Below are 15,765 nucleotides of genomic sequence, written 5' to 3' on the forward strand. Positions count from 1 at the left end.
TCGAGAAGCATTGATGGTCAAAAATTTACCAGAGGAACTTTTGAACACGATGAATGAATGCATTAAAATCGTAAACATAATTAAATCAAGAGCCCTAAACTCGTGAATCTTTGGAATACCTACTCTGTGCAGAAATGGGAGACGAATATGATTTTTTATTGTTTTATACTGAAATTCGTTGGCTATTCCGAGGCAAAGTTTTGGCTAGATTGTTTGAGCTTCGTTACGAGGTGCGTGAGTTTCGATTAAATCAAAATATGCCCAAACTATATCAGTACCGCGATGATAATTACTGGACAGCCAAACTTGCACACATGGCTGATATGTTCGAGCATTTGAATAAACTTAATAACGAACTTCGGCAGAAAGTTTTGCAAAAAGGATGTTTGGAAATGTACCAAAGGATCAACCATAGTACAATTAAAAACAAACAATTAACTGTGGATCTGGCCCAACAACATTTAAGTACCTATGCTTCAGCAGAAATTTGGTCGATATTTTTATTCCATTAATACGGAACAATACGATTGGATTCGAAATCCTTTTGCAACCAATGCAATAAATTCTACGGAAGCAATGCTTCTGCAAATTCGAGTGGAATTTACAGATTTAAATAATGACATGACATTAAAACTTCACTTTTCCGAAGATCAATTAGATGTTTTCCGGATTTACGTTAAAAAAGAATATCCTCACATTTCCATCAAAGCATTCTTAACACTACTTCCATTTTCAACGACATATTTATGGAAGCAAAGTTTTTCAACGCTTGTATTGATTAAAAATGATAAGCGGTCATGCTAAAAGGTCTTGACCAAGAATTTCGGGTTGCGCTGTCAAAAATCGAGCCGAATATAAAACTTTTGTATTCATTGAAACAAGCGCAGGTTAATAAACAATCGCAGGTTAATTTAACAATTAATCGCTCATTAATTTATTATTATTTTATAATAATTACTAAGATTGCGTAAAAATAAATATGTTATAGTACCTATGTAATTTGCTAGTTGAAAACTTTTATAGTTATATGTATGTATGTATAGTTTTCAAATAAAAAAGAAATTATTGTAAAATTTGTGTATCAATTTTATATGTATATATTTAAGCTTTTGGTGTGCCGCGGAATTCTAGGAAGAAATTTGGTGTGTCGTAGGTGAGAAAAGGTTGCGGAGCACTGCTCTAAGTGACCAACTCAGTCACGGGGATTCATATTGGCTCATTTTAGAAACAAGCAGTACATGATTAAAATGAGTGGTAGAAACTGACATTGTAACGCTATCTGAAACATTGACTAAAGAAGAAGGTAGCGCGACACAACATAAAACCCCAAAAATAAATCACGATAATACATTACTTTTATATTTAATAAAACCTCAAAACTTATTCGAGTGGTAAAAAGTTCAAAAGGTTTTAGAAATTATTGCATGGATTGGTACCAATGACATGTCTCCAAGAAATATTTGTTGAGTGATCAAATATAGTGATTGCATATAAACTTAACACAATATCCAATTGCTTACGGATGTGATTGAATGACAAAATAAAGCGAATTTTAAACTGGTTGTGTGAGCAGTAGACCTCCCGTCCAAAAGAGTGTTTCTAATTTTCTCTTATTTAATTAAATCAAAACCAAAATTACACTGAAATCGTAAAATGTAGGTACATAAATACCTATCTACATAAATATAAACCATATATTTTTGAATAAGGAATTATACAATTTGTCCAAAGAAACATCGCCGCCTGAATGGCAATTAAATTTTCAAACTTTCTTTAGACCGGTAGGTACTATTATTTTGACTATTCCGAGTAGGAACTAGGGTCATGCGAACTCTGGCAGGATAAAAAGATAGTGTCCAACGGAGTGGTTTATTTATGTGTCCAACACGGCCTTCAACCGGAAACATAACCAAAAAAAATTACAGAAATTTGACGAAATGCCAATCAGTCGAGTTGAAACAGGATTGCGGTACGTTGGGTTAGTAATGTTAGCTGGGACGAGAAAGGGCTTCAAAGGAGCCATTCGAAAATAAGTGTGGGTAGTTATTGTGTGTGGTATCGTCGACGGATTTGTATTTTTTTTACGATAAATATCCAGCATTATCGTCCATAGAACATCCGCTATCATTTAACAGTCGATAGCTAAAATTTTAAAAATGCCTCTTTATGCACTACGTCGTGTAATATTTTAAATTGAGCCGTTATCAATAACAACCCTTACGTAGATGGCGATAAGGTTTAAATTCCCGCTTAACACCATCCGCCTGTTTTGATTTATGCAATAAAAAAATATGGCCAAAAAGAGCTTTTATTTTATTTTGTGGATGTACAGGCATAAATATTTTTTTTTGATTATTTAATAAATTACTTAATTTGCCACATTATACAATAAAATCAAAACCGAAAATGGGTTCGTAAGTAGGAGATTTTGAACTCTAAAGCAGTTTTCATAGGCCTAATACATTATTTTTTTTCGGGGCTTATAAAAAGACTTATCTAAAAACTACTCGATAATTTCAAAGGCCAAGATGTATTCTACTCGCAGTATTTAATTATATCATCTGAAACATTTCTAGGCGACCAAATTTTCAAACCAAAAACACATGATTTTGCATTACTACGTATGGCATTAATGCCTTGGAAAAATAGTGTGGATAGGTATTTCTACTAAAATTACGAAAACGTTACCTAAAATATCTAAATTTATAGTTTTTTTAATAACCAAATAAACAGTTATTAGTTTTTGACATCACTACACAAAAAATGTACCTTTTCCAATTTTCTTTAAATTACTTTTATAAAATTTTACATATATATATATATATAAAATGTTTGATATTGATTTGATAATTTCGTCGATTTTTTATTATTTATTTTGGCTTTCACCCATTGAGGCGAAGCTTAATGCTAAATCACTATTTTGATTTATCTTTATAACTAATTGGTGTACATTATAAATACCAAAAATTATGTTTTATATAAAATGAAGGTTTTCCTATCGTTACGCTTGAGTAGAATACAAATAAAAAATCAAATTACTCAATAAAAAATATAAACGTAAACTAATAAAAAAAATATTTTTTTAATAGAAATGTATGAACGCTTAAAGGAAACAACTTTAAAAAAATACAATATTATATCTAAGATTATCTGTGACAGTTTCACTAGATTAACTTTTTTGATTTCTTATAAAATTATTTACAAAATAAATAAATAAAGTTTTGTGCTTGAAATCGAACGTTTCTAGACTCCGTTTGTCAAGCAATTTTAATGCCTATTGCCTACATTATAAGGTACACCAAGAATATAGACATTTTTGGCTTGTAGCTTCCTCTTAATGCCAAATAACCAGCTGGCAGAAATTCTAATTTCAAGTTTAGAGCGAGATAGATACACTTTATTCATTCCGCTATTAGCCTATATATTATGCCCTTAGCTGGCCTTAACAGGCCATGTCTACAGCATGGCTCAGAGGAAATTAATTATGATGAATTCTCGGTTCCAGAATTTTACCGAATAAGTTGTTGAACAACGAACCGAGTACACGAAACATAACATATAAATGAAAAAAAAAATTAATAAAAAAATCATCAAAAACATGACAGGATTATAAACAATCATATTATTTGAGTTAACGTTAGACAAATAAGAACATTAATAGAATGTGTACATTTGTGTAATGGCACAGTAATAAGGAGACAATCATAGTAGGTATATTAAGTAGGATATAACATGTCTCACTACTCACAAGCACCAACACCAGTTACCAGGCGAACCTGTATTGAGGCAGAATTTTGAACCAAATTAATTCGTACTCTGTCTATGGTTTACCAATACGTACAGAGTGTCCGGGGGTAAAGTGCGCTTACTTCGGGAGTTAATTCTACATGATGGTAGAAGTAAAAAAAAGATAAATAACTTTATTCGAAACTCCAATGTTTATTTACCCATACAAACAATTCAACATTATAACCTAAAAACTATCCATCAAACTATCATAAAACATTTTTATTTCTAAAAAAGTTTTTTGCCTCTTTTATTTGTAAAATCATATTGAATCACCCCCGAAGTTAGCGCACTTTACCCCCGAACACCCTGTATAATAAATATGTTCCTATAAAACCATTTACTAGTAGGTACTACCTAGTACCTACAACATTACTCATCGTCCATCGTACAACCGTGTATACTAGGTCGGGTGGTATGCTTGCAACTCGGGCAATGCCGGGTGTTAATGATATCATTGTTTACAATTACCCAAACCTATGCCTTGTAAAGTACGAGCTTGTACATGGAAAATCAAAACTAACTAACTAACCATCAGCAGGGGTAGGCAGAGAGGACGGACCGCCAAACAAGCGGCACACACTCTTTGCCTCATTCACATTCATAAATCGTATCATACATTACTCTTCTATTGTTCTGACATGGCCCGACTCAAGTATCTGATTCACTTGGTCGTGCCATATCTTCCTCGGGCGTCCCCGACTTCTGCTACCATTCACGTTTGCATCATATATTCTCCTTACACTCCTTTCTTCGCTCATTCGCTCTACATGCCCAAACCATCTAAAAATCAAATTTCACTAATCTTTGTTTTTTATCATAATATAACTTCCAAATATATTTTTTATATCGTGATTTGTATTTTCTGATGAAACTTTTATCCGAAGTATTTTTCTGCCCATTTTTAGCAAAGGAATATCTAAAATGTTATTGACGAGAGCTCCGCAAACAGACGAACAGTCGCCATCGAATTCAAGCCCATTTCAAGCCGATAATGGCGTGTTCGGCGATGGTTCGGCGTGTTCCGAGCGTGTGTCGCTCACGGCAAATACAAAAAAATGTGTAAACGCAAATTGTAAATTCATTAAAATAACATACTTTTAAAAATATTTTTTTGTTAATAATTATTTCTAATTTTTAATAATCTTTAAGTAAAATATGTGTGTAAAAATTTAAATTATATCAATTTGCAAGTGCGTAAATAAATAGAAAAATTCAGGGATTTTCGTCACAAAATGCGTCGTAGGATTGTATTTGAAGTAAAGCTAAAATTCTGTCTGTGAAATACAAATTAAGTTTAAAATTAAAAAAAAGCGCAACGACCAACGGTATAATTCTATTATAATCATAGACATATGAATATTAGTAGACCTGCCCTAAGTGATTAAAAGCGTATTATCCCCACTCCCCATACCGGTTCCATTGGAGCCGGCTGTGCTCACGTATGGCCTCAAGTGAAATTTGAAAACGTGACGTCATCATTCTTGTGCGAACTATGGTCGAGGCATCATCGGTTCATTTTACGAAATAACACGGCAAAATGTTGACTTGTACTATGAAAAGTTGTAAAAATAGATGTGAAAAAGAGAATAAACCCAATTGTCGTATTACATTCCATATATAAGCATTATTTTACTTTATTTTAAGCATATTCACATCGTATAATATGAATCAGTTGTTACTATCACATCGAGAAACGTCTGGACGCGAAACACAAAGCTGGTTGGTTGCTGGGAAGTAAATTATGAACATTTATAAAAGTGTCTTAACTAAATACTTAAACGAAATATTCGACTCTGAAAATACAACCGAATTTTTTTGCCGAATTTGGACTTCGCAAATTTGTTCATAACGTGGCGAGTAATTTGCGCTCCCATGTAAAAATGTCTATTCATTCAAAAGCAGATTTTACTTTTAAGAAGTAAATGGTGATATTATAATGCGAGATGCCTATTTACTGTCAGATTGATTTATTGACGAATCACAGTCAGCTTCACTCCCTTCGTTCTTCAACAGTTGATTTTACCCCTCGCCATAATCTTCTCGTCTATTAATTCCTATGTCTGTGATTATAATACAAAATTACAGTATTTTTTTAAAAGTTAATTTACTAGATAAAATAAGAATCGTTCGAAATCAATTTATGTTTATTTTATAGAAAAGAGTCGATACGTCTAGAATTCCATTTAAAATTACCAATTTTCGGCAGTGTCTGGTAATAATCTTTTGAGGGTGATCTTGGCCATACACAATTAACATTTTTTTCTTATAAACAAATACAGCAAATGAGAATATATTAATATACAGATGATTATACTACATAATTACTTTACATAACATAAATAAACCTAACATAAACATAACATAACATACTTAATATAAACGGTGCAGAGCTGGTAACTTCTTCTTCTTCTTCCTAGCACTATCCCAACTCATTGCCTAGGTAGGCTGTTGGGGTCGGCTCTTCTCGTTCTCAGGTTATAGCTTCTTCGGTTCTGAGTGTCGCTTTCATCTAGGCTGTTTCTTTGTAGGATTTTGGAGCATTGGGTCATCCAGGAGTTCTTTGGTCTACCTCTGGATGACTGTCTTTGAAGCTCTATAGACATTACCTGCTTCACTGTGTGGTCTGGTGGTCTCCGTCTTATGTGCCTATACCATCTTAACTGTCGTTCCTCTAGCTTACTGTTTATGTCAGTGACACCCAGGCTACCACGATTTTTTTTTTTTTTTTTTTTTTTTTAAATTTATTTATTAAATTTAATATAGTTACATTTTATTCAATATAAGATATGGGTAGTCCCACAAAGCTGTGACAATCAGCTTGTCTGTAGGTTCTACCATTTAATGTTATAACATAATACACATTAGCTTAAGTTTAAATATAAATACCAAATATAATGTTTAGGATAGATAAACGTTTTGTTCATTTATTAACCACTTTTTTGTCAGTTTAGAGCAAGGTTCCTCATTATTTTTCAAGTTAAAGTTTTCGTTAAATTTGTTATAAATCACAGGTATCAAATAGTCAAGTGTTCTGCTACCATACTTATTTGATATTAGTGGAATTTTTAGGCCTTTTTTTTCAGTAAATCTTGTTTTGTGACTATGCACCAATGGCTTTTTGTACGCATTTTCTCCCGCATTATCCATAATTATAATAAACCAGAGAAGCCCTTTAATTGGGAGTAGGCCCTCAGAGCCATACAGTAATTTTAAGTTGTTTCTTTGTTTGTAAATGCTAGGTTTAACAATTTTTTTAATTATAGCAGTTTGTAGATTTTGAATGTATTTAATATTAATATTACTCGAGTGTCCCCAAGTTCGAATTCCATATCTAAGTATTGATTCGACCATAGAATGATATATAAGTTTGAGAGTACATCGAGGCAATACAAATATTAATTTATAAAAATTACTCGCCAAACATCGGAGCTGGTTACAAATTTTGATCACACTTTTGTCCCATTTAAAGTTATTGTCTACGATTATGCCAAGGTAAGTATATTCGTTTGCAAAATCAATTTTTTCACAGCAGCAAATATTATCCATTTTTTTATGTATACAATCAAAATTATGTGCAGTTATTTTAGGTAAGTTCCACATTTTCAAGCTCGGTGATCTTATATACATGCATTTAGTTTTTTTTACATTAATAATTAATCCTACATCATGAGACCATTTAAGTAGCTCGTTAAAGTCAATTTGTAATTCTTGAATAGCTATTTCAGGGTTTTCATTAGAGACAACTAGTGCAGTATCATCAGCAAAAATAAATCTACGGGCTATTTTAAAAAGTTTAGACATGGCAATTACATATATAATGTATAATTTTGGTCCTAAAATTGACCCTTGTGGCACCCCTGATTTAATAAATCTAAAATTACTCATTACATTCAAAATCTTTACATACATTTTTCTATTTGTTAAATAGTTTTTGAAAAATGATAGGAGTTTACCACGGATTCCTATGATTTCGAGTACCTTGATTAATTGTGTATGGCTGAGTGTATCGAAAGCTTTTGAGAAATCAATAAATAATACTAGTACATGTTTTTTTGAGTTAAGCTCTGAATTTATATAATTGGAAAATTTTTCGAGCAGTTTATCACAGCTTTTTTGTTTTTGGAAGCCATACTGACATTCATCAATAATGCCCAAATTATTTAAATATTTATCCAAATTTATAGATATATATTTTTCTAATATTTTTTCTAATGCGGGTAATAAGGAAATAGGCCTATAATTATTTATTACGGTGTGATCTCCATTTTTAAAAATGGGCCTTATGATGCTGCATTTTAGTTCAGCTGGAATGTGACTTGTGTCAATAATTCTGTTAATTAGGTGAGTAATTATAGGACTAAATAATTTAACATGTTTTTTTAGATCATACATGCGAATTAGATCGACGCCCGGTGTCTTTGAATTTTTCATTCTTCCGATAATGCATTCAGTTTGTTCTGTATTAGCTCTTGGTAGGTACATTGAATGTTGCAAATGTTCTTGCTTCAACTCAGACGCTCGAACATTGCATTTGTGCAATAACTGATTTACACCTTCGTCAAAGAATTTTGCAAAGTTTTCTGCCACCACATCCGCAGTTTGGGAATTTAAGAAATATTTAGATATTACTTCATCACAATCGGATTTATTTTTCCTACCCAATACTTGATTTACTTCATTCCATGTTTTTTTAATGTCCTTGAAACAATGTTTAAATTTGTTATTATAGTATATTTTTTTTGTGTTTAATATTTTTTTATTTAGTTTATTTCTGTATTTCTTGAATTCGATTTCATATATTTTATTGTTAGGCGTGTTTTTCCATTTCCTCCATAATGTGTCACGTAGTTGTATATTTTCAATGAGATTATAATTTATCCAGCCCTTTTGGTTATTACGCTGTTTATTTGTATTTGATTTTGTTTCAGTACTTTTTTCGTAAATATATTTGAATTTCGATTTAATTTCTTCATAAATTAAGTAAGGTTCCGTTATGTTTAGTATTTCATTCCAATCAGTGATTTCAATAAGTAGGTCGACTTTTTTTTCCGATATTACAGTATATTTTGTATGGTGCGATTTATTGGTGGTACCTGCCTCATAGGTAGAGAAACGCATCGTTGTTGCAATAAGGTAGTGATCCGCTATTATAGTTTCACATACACATGAGCTGATTTCATTTGTCTCTCTCTCTCTTACATAGATATGGTCTAGACATGTAGCCGTTACATAGTTAGTCAGTATGGCTTCACGGGTAACGTCATTAATACATTTTAAAAATCCAAATTTAGCCATAATGTTTTCATATTGCATTACAATTGGTTCCTGATAATTTAATAAGTTTATGTTCGTATCCCCATGCGTGAGCTTTTAATTTTATCTTTTAATGATACTCCTGCCGTCCATCTAAGCATTCGCATTTCTGCTGATTCGAGTTGCCTAGAGTAGGAGTTGTACATAGTCCAGCATTCGGAGCCATACATTATCGCGGGTCTAGCAATAGTCTGGTATGTCTTTCCTTTAAGTTTTATTGGCATTTTCGTGTCGCACAAAATTCCTGTTACGGATCTAAATTTCATCCATCCCACTCCTATCCTATGGTTGACATCCGCTGCACATCCTCCGTCTCTGTGGATGAGTGAGCCCAGATACTTAAATAAGTCACAGTTGGCTAATGTTACTCCATCCAATTGCATCGAAGGAGTTACAGCATTTGGGTCTTCAAATGGTAAATACAAATATTCCGTCTTTTTCCTGCTAATTTTTAGTCCATTATCCTCCAGGATCTTTCTCCACCTTTCCAGGCTATTTTGTAGACCACAATGATTTTCTTCTATCAGTACTACATCATCTGCAAAAAGCATAGTCTTGAGAATACTGTTCATTTCTTGACTCGTTAGGTAATTCATGACCATTATGAATAGCAATGGGCTGAGGACAGATCCTTGGTGTACCCCCACTTTAATTGGAAATGTTGGTGACATCCCTGATGTGCATCTTACTTGTGTTTCTACGTCTGTATACATATCTTGTATGGAGAGCACATATCCTTCTGGTACGTTATGAGATCTCAATGCCGCCCATATCAGGCTTCGGGGTACCCTGTCAAATGCTTTTTCCAAGTCTATAAATACCATGTGTAAATCTTTTTTTGCATCTCGATATTTTTCAACTATGATTCTGACTGTTTGAATAGCATCTATTGTTGATTTCCCCGATACAAAGCCGCATTGATCGTCGTGTATTTTTACAATATTCCTAATTCGTGTGTTTATAATCCTCTCATATATTTTCATGGTGTGAGACATAAGCTTTATCCCTCTATAATTGTCGCACTTCCTAGAGTCTCCCTTATTTTTGTAAAATGGAAGAAGATAGCTTTTCCTAAAGCTTTCTGGCATTGGTTCTCCGGTCAGTACTTTATTATACAGGTTGCACAGCCATTTATGTCCCACTTCCCCACACTCTTTCCATAATTCGGCTGGAATATTGTCTGGGCCCACTGCTTTCCCCTTTTTCATTTGTGATATGGCTACTTTAACTTCTGTCGGAGTGATTTCTTCAACTGGCCCCAGCACTGGTTTCTCTGACACATGAATTGTTCTTGGAAATTCTTCGTTCAGTAATGTAGAATAATAATCTTTCCATCTTTCACATATTTTGATTTCGTCTGTGATCAACTCACCGTCAGTGTTTTCTATGTATTTGGGTGTTCTAATAGATTTGGCCCTTTCTCTCCTGTGTGCTGCGATTTTGTATATTCTTTGCACTCCGTTGGGTGTTTCTAGGTCATCATACAGCTCTCTCAATGCCTCATGTTGTGCAGAGGCAACTATTTTCTTTAGAAGTGCAGAGCTGGTAACATTAGGTAATTATAAAAATAGGAACTGTCTACAATAATATGTGGGCGTAAAAAACAGAACTATGAAATAGATAAACTTATAAACAAATAAGTGTAGAAAAATATACATTTGATTATAGAATAGGGTTTTAAATCAGTCAGAGTTGGGATTAGTGATCAAATAAAAATAGGAACCTGAACAACTGAACATGCAAATGAAAGTGAAAGAAATGTGATGATGGTCAAATATTAAGGCCATTTTTATAAATAAATTTTGCCAACAAATGGTAAATTTTAGGAGTGTTGAAACTAACAAGGCAGGGGGTATACTGGAAGAGAGTTAAATTTCAGTTTTACCAATTCATGCATGATGTTTGGAAATTGGTCATTGATAGGTCACTCAAAAAAATTATGGTCCAGAGTATCTTCTGACTCACAATCACAGCACGGTGAATTGACTATGTGGAACCTGGTAAGATGGCAAGACAACAAGTGTGACCGAGCCGCATTCGAGTTATGGAATAAATACATTTTTAGGTATGGCAGTGTATTTGTGAAACCAGTGCTTAACAGGAATAGACAGTTGAATTAGTGGACCTTTTATCAAATAGGATGTTTTCCATTTAGTGGACCATATGAGTTGGTACATAGTTTTTAGAATAGGGAAATGGTCTCTAACCGGAATATGGATATCACTCAATGGACCAAATGGATATATGGATATCAAATCTCGGACCATGGGCAGTGGCTTACTTAACAATATAATCAGCCATGTCGTTTCCAGTAATACCGAGAATCCAGGCCAGGACCACCGACGCATGAGCCAGTGACATGGAACGCAATAGTTCCCTGATAGAGCAGATTAGAGACTCGCTACTGGAATTGAATTACTGGAACGCGCTTATTTTTTGTAGTGAGCCAAGCGATTCTGAAACGATGAGTGACATGAGCAGACAAAATGGAGCATTCTTTGAAAAGTTTAAGTGGGAAACACAATTTTCTGTGAGGCACATATACACTGGTCTCGCAATGGGAATCACGACTGAGTTTGGAACCATCTGTGATATTTTTAATAAAATAATTCGGCCAGATTGTCAGATTGAGCTGAGTTTTTAATGTTATTTTTTTACTTATTTCTATAAACTGATGGACCTTCGGATAGAACCTAAGGCTTTCATAGATCCAGGAAAGAGTTGTAGCAATCGTAGAAAAGAGGAGGGGAATGATTTTTCCAAAATGGATTTGAACCTTTTAACCTCTTACTTTCATTGATTTTTTGAAGTTGACACTAAATATTAATTCACTTGTGTTTTCTGCGAACATTGGTTTACGACATTTTAAAGTAGTCTTTGCGATTATACAATATCATACGTCATACGGTAGAAATATGAATCCATTTTGAAACAATAAGGTAGGCGACACATTTCGTTATACCCATCACGGCTTGATCTATTTCAGCGTAGCGCTCGCCATTGCGATATGCTGATATTTGCAAAGCCACGCAAATATAGCGCCCTTATTCTGTCACATTCCTAAAACATATCGTCCGCGCTCCCCACAATTTGATAGTGAAATTATTTTTAGTAAAAATATACAAACTAGAAATGTAAATAGAATTAGATTGCTACATATGAGGAAAAAGAGTCACAGTACTGCTTAAGGTTAAACGTAACGTATGTTATAATTTATAATCTACGCGTTCATAGATGTCGTAAATTTAATTATTTTATGAAAATTCACTTTTTGCAAGTTATGCTTTAAAATATCAAGACGAATTATTTTTTTGCGCCCTGTGAAATAAATAATAAGTTTTGTATGTACAAATACTCAATAAAGAAAGGCAGGCAAATACAGTACTGTATCGGTGATTCAATCCAATATTGTATTTGTATTCCTTTCTTTAAAGAATTGAGCTTCTACTTGTACCTACTATCATAGAAACACCGCCCGAAGTTAGTTCACCCGGACATCCTGTATGTTATGTACTACGAGTTTGTACCTATTACCATAGAAACACCTCCCGAAGTTAGTGCACCCGGACGCCCTGTATATAATATGAGTTTGTGTACCAATTATAGTTATCCTACCTGGCTCCCTCAATACTTCTTTAATTACTCATTGGTTATATTATAAAACAATCAAATTTAGATGTTATAAAAAATCGGCTCCTCCATACCACTTCTCTCCCACTTAGGGCTGCCACCTCTTCGGGTTTGACCCGGAGTCTACGGGTTTGCATGGTGCATGTCCGGACTACGGGTTTAACATCGAAATCTCCGGGTCAGACCGGGCGGTGGCAGCGAAGCGACAGACGACCATCACGGAACGGAGCGCGTGACTGTCTGACTCATCTGACTGAGGACTGAGTGTATCGCTCCCCGGTTGCACCCAATTATGAGAAACATAAAAGACAAGGCTGAAAGCCGACTGCATGATGAATTTTACGGTGCCAAAATAATGAGAAACATAAAGTCTTTGAGGCCTTCTGATCAGGATCAATTAAAAATTGAAGCCAATGAGATTTACAGGAGAACTCTTGAATACATACAGAAATATTATGACTTTGAGGATTCTGTATTCAAAATCTTTTCCAAATTCGATCTAACAATTGCAGTAAGTTACGAAGATACTGTGGAAGCTGTCGAATCACTCGGCTTGAAAAATGTCGACGAAGATAAACTTTATGACGAGACCCGAAAATTAAACCAATTATTTCCTCAGTTCGTACAATCTAGTGATTCAACATTGCCTGTTGATTTACGATGGGTTCAGTTATTCGAAGTCACCTCAACCTTCACCGAACTGCCAAAAATAATTGGAATTTTTTTTATAAGCATAGCTTTTGTTGAACGCGTCTTTTCTTTAGTGGGAAATTTGTAGACAGACGAGTGAAACTGCTTGTTAGTGGACATAGTGAAGGCAGAGTTATTTGTGAAGATTAATTACAACATGAATTGCCAAGAATTTTTTAAATTTTTGAAGAAACCTGAGCAAGAAAGATGCTTAAACAATCCCTTCAGAATGAAAAAATATAGTTTTAAGTTTCAAGCTGGTCCAAGTCTGCTTAGCACTAGCTAGGTCATTTATATTTAAAAAAAAACATTACCAATGGTAATTTACCATGACATTTTGCCTTAATTAAATAATTAATACTAAAAAAGTTTTATTTTAATAAAAAAAAAACATATTTCTAAAATCGCCGGGTCTACTGTTTTTGAGAGGTGACAGCCCTACTCCTACTCTGTGCGGCCTGCGAACGTTCGGAAAATTGGCACTTCTGCTAAAAAGACTACATACCCAAAATTTTGTACAGTGATCATTTTCCGCAACCCTGGAGTGATTTTATATTTTCTTTGCTTTAGCGATATATTAATTAAAAGTTTTCAGTTCTTTCGCAGAAATGAATTTAGCGTGTTGGTGTCTTATCGGGAGATGAGTCGAACCAGGAGATAATGCTCACAAATGTTAGTTTTAATATATTAGATACATACCTAGACGAATCGTTATTTTCTTTACCAATATGGTGTACGATTCGTAGTTTGAAATTACGATATGTGAGTATCAGGTAGATAAAACCTTTGAAATTATATTATAACTGCGTCTTTAGTCCTTAGTCAGTACAATACCTACACAATAACACACAATTTCTGTAGTTACCTAAAAAAATTCAGGATTCAAAGTCTCGTCTCGGAAAAAGTTTTTTCTTTGAAAGGGGTGTGTTTTGATTTCATACGAGTTGATTAATAAGGTATAGTTGAAGGGGTGATTTTGCATCGGTTGAGTCTTCAATACCATCTGGCCGGGGATGCTAGTGTATGTGGAGCATTTTACTACGAACGTAAAAGGTACCTATCTAGCGTCCCTGACCTGAGCCGCGCAAGGCCGCGGAGATCGCGCTGCGACAGCGGTAACCTTGGGCCAACGAACACCACCACACGCGCAGCAGTGAGCCTGCCCAACACTATCCACTCTAGCCGTTAGCCGGCCATCCTTCACCTGTCACTCACTGCTGATTCAATTAATTACATCGCTACGCTTGTAATTAGGCAGGTACCTACCCTAAAACACATATTTTTTAACATAGAACACCGTTATTTGAAATATGGAACGCAGCTTTATCGCGACATATGTTTTAGGACTGAACCATTTCAAACAAAGATCTGTCAAATATAAAACAAAACTTGCGTAAGTACCCGGTGCTAGTAGCTACCTAATACAATACGTTGATTATTTTGAAATTTGATTTTTTATGGATGGATTTGTTTGATTTTAGGATTGTTTGTAGTGTGGCGAGGTTACCTGATACTGGCCGCAGAGTCGGCGATACTCTGAGCTCCCAGGGAGGACGTTTCCGAGGTGTCCAGATCTGATGCCTGGCCGCGGCCACTGATCGCGGGGAGAGGACACGGCACACGAGACACAGGACTCAGGGCACGGGTCACGGGGCACAAGACTACAGCATGTTCACTGATCACTGCTCATAGCTCGCGGCACGGACACTTCACTGCTCACTTCACATATGTTGGCAGGGCGGACGGAGTCGTGCAGGGTGGATGTTCGGAGGACGTTTGATTCGTAAAGGAAGGGGTGGAAGGGGGAGGGGATGCTGCTAGAGGAGTGTTCGCACTGATCACGATCGCAGCGGCGAAATATTATAATAAGTAAATTTCACTAATAATATTATGAATTTGTTTTCTTTTTAATTGACGAAGCATTAGCTTTAATAAAATTTTGGAAAAAAATGAACTAAAGTATTACACAATCCAGCGTGATTATGAATTAGAATTAAAATAAAAAATGTTTTTATTCCCTTTAAGTAGAATGCTTTGAATTTTAGGATAAGCTTGGAAGGTGAAGGTGGTAATTTTTATATCCGAAAAGATTTTTAGAAACTAGTTTACTAACGGTTTTAGAGATTTTCTTCAACTTTTTGCTCTATAAAATTGCGGCCATCGACCTAATCTATACATTTTGTGAAAAATATAAATCACAAAGCACTCTTTTTAGGGTGAAATGCCTAAAACCAAAAAAAATATATATATAAATTATTTTTTGAAAATAACAGCTGGTATCAGCAATATCAGCATGTACCTACCCGAAGAATTTTAACCAGAAATATCTGAGCATAATTGGAG

At 34.5% G+C, this 15,765-nt stretch overlaps 1 protein-coding gene across 1 annotated transcript in view; it reads right to left on the reverse strand.

Moving 5' to 3' along the window:
- Nucleotides 1-15,097, reverse strand: part of disp (RND transporter family member dispatched) — a 40,708-nt gene extending 25,611 nt beyond the window's left edge. The window contains exon 1 of the mRNA XM_089640502.1: nt 14,930-15,097. The gene's annotated coding sequence lies outside the window, so the exon portion shown is untranslated. The remainder of the gene's footprint in view (nt 1-14,929) is intronic.
- Nucleotides 15,098-15,765: the final 668 nt, after the last annotated feature.

This window comes from Hesperophylax consimilis, chromosome 15, assembly GCF_061612785.1.
Source record: "Hesperophylax consimilis isolate HC1 chromosome 15, BYU_Hcon_1.0, whole genome shotgun sequence".
Classification (NCBI taxonomy): domain Eukaryota; kingdom Metazoa; phylum Arthropoda; class Insecta; order Trichoptera; family Limnephilidae; genus Hesperophylax; species Hesperophylax consimilis.